Below are 2,402 nucleotides of genomic sequence, written 5' to 3'. Positions count from 1 at the left end.
TGATTGTTGATGACTTTACAAGGTTCACCTGGGTCTTCTTCCTAAGGCTGAAATCTGAAACAGCCTTTGAGCTCATCAATTTTATCAAAGGAATAGAAGTTCTTATCAAACTCCCGGTCAGGAGAATCCGAAGTGATAATGGTTCGGAATTTGTTAATTCCAGCATTGAGAAATTTCTCATAGAAAAAGGAATCGATCACAACTTCTCAGCTCTCTACACTCCACAACAAAACGGTGTAGTTGAAAGACGCAATAGAACACTTGTTGAAGCCACTCGATCCATGCTGAACTATGGAAATTTACCACTCTATCTTGGGGCTGAAGCTGTATCCACTGCTTGCTTCACTCAAAATCGAAGTATCATCAATCGACGTCTCAACATGACACCATACGAAGCAATGAATGGTCGAAATCCAACAATCTCATTTTTGCATGTCTTTGATTGTAGATGCTTCATCAAAAACAACCGTGATCAGCTTACTAAAGTTTCAACCTAAAGCTGATGAAGCCATCTTCCTTGGGTACTCTTCCAAATCAAAGGCTTACAGAGTTCTCAACCGCAGAACTCGTGTTCTAGAAGAAAGTTTTGATATTACATTTGATGACAACTTCGTTCAGAATTCTGGCCCCACTCACATCACAACTCACATCATGGAGTCTGATGCTCCTCCGCCAGGATGTCCAAACCCTCAAACCATTCTTGAGGTTGACTTTGAAACTCTCTTTGGTCCTTCCGAAACCCCTCTTGATTCGGAATCTTGATCAAGACCATCTCTAATTCCAATTCCTCCTTCGGAAGCTCCAGTTTCTCACAACCTCTCCGGTCCACTTCCAAGCCTTCCTCCATTTGATTCCAAACCGTTTCAACCTTCTCAGGTTGAGGGGGAGAATAATGCAAATCCCTCTCTTGAATCAAATGTGGATGGCTTCCAAGATGCAGCTGCTGATTTCGATGACTATAATCCTCTCAACATTGATGAAAATGAAAACTTCTTTGAGTTCCCTTCTGATGATGATGTTAACCTCTCTAGTTCAGAAGTTATGGGGGAGCATCATCCCAATAATCAAATCATTCAGGGGGAGCAAATCAATTCCACTGTTGATGTAGGATCTATGGCTGCACAAGAACTCCCTCGATTACATGTTTGGACAAAGGATCATCCTCCGAACCAAGTGATCGGTAATCCGAATGTTGGTGTACAAACTCGCTCAGCAACCAACATCCAAAATGAATGTCATTTTTTAGCATTCATATCCATGGTTGAACCCAAATCCATCAAGGAAGCATTAGAGCATGCTGATTGGATTACAGCCATGCAAGACGAACTGGCAAAATTTGACCGAAATGAAGTCTGGACTCTCGTGCCTCCTCCTCAACATCACCTCATTGTCGGTACAAGATGGGTATTTCGCAACAAGCTAGATGATGCAGGAGTTATCATCCGAAATAAGGCAAGATTGGTAGCTAAAGGTTTTACTCAAATTGAAGGTTTTGACTACGACGAGACATTTGCTCCTGTTGCACGACTTGAAGCTATCAGAATCTTTCTTGCTTATGCTGCTCACAAAGGCTTCAAAGTTTACCAAATGGATGTTAAGAGTGCCTTTCTTAATGGTTAACTTGACACTGAAGTATACCTCCAACAGCCCCCAGGACTTATTAACCTTTCCTTTCCAAACTACTGTTATAAACTCCGAAAGGCTGTCTACGGACTCAAGCAAGCTCCTCGGGTTTGGTACGAGACTCTCACCGATTTTCTCAAACGCTTAGGTTTTCAAAGAGGAATTCTTGATCCCACTCTATTCCGAAGATCAAATGGAAAGCATCCCATGTTGGTACAAATTTATGTGGACAACATCATGTTGGTACAAAGAGTCTCGGAATCTGGTATCCAGCTAATGAAAGTTTCCTTCTGCAAGCTTACTCTGATTCGAACTATGGTGGTCTTCAAATCGATAGAAAAAGTACCTCAGGAGGATGTCAATTCCTAGGTAGTCGATTAGTCAGCTGGTCATCCAAGAAACAGAACTGCATTGCTCTCTCTACAGCCGAAGCTGAATACATTGCTGCTGCCAGCTGTACCTCTCAAGTTCTTTAGATGAAATCTCAACTCTTAGATTATGGTTACCGATTTCAACGCATTCCTATCTACTGTGACTCTCAAAGTGCCATTGCAATCTCTCACAATCCAATTCAGCACTCCATGACGAAGCATATTGACATCAGGTACCATTTTATTAAAGATCATGTTCTAAATGGCAACATTGAACTTATTTTTGTTCCATCTGACGATGAGATTGCTGATGTCTTTACTAAGGCATTAGACGAAACCAAATTTAATGCTTTTCTGAACAAAATGGGTATGATGATGCCTGATCCTCAATTCTTTCATGAGCCATGT

Source organism: Lactuca virosa, chromosome 8, assembly GCF_052849685.1.
Source record: "Lactuca virosa cultivar CGN04683 chromosome 8, Lactuca_virosa_CGN04683_v6, whole genome shotgun sequence".
NCBI classification, from domain to species: domain Eukaryota; kingdom Viridiplantae; phylum Streptophyta; class Magnoliopsida; order Asterales; family Asteraceae; genus Lactuca; species Lactuca virosa.
Note: the sequence above shows the minus strand (reverse complement) of the source record.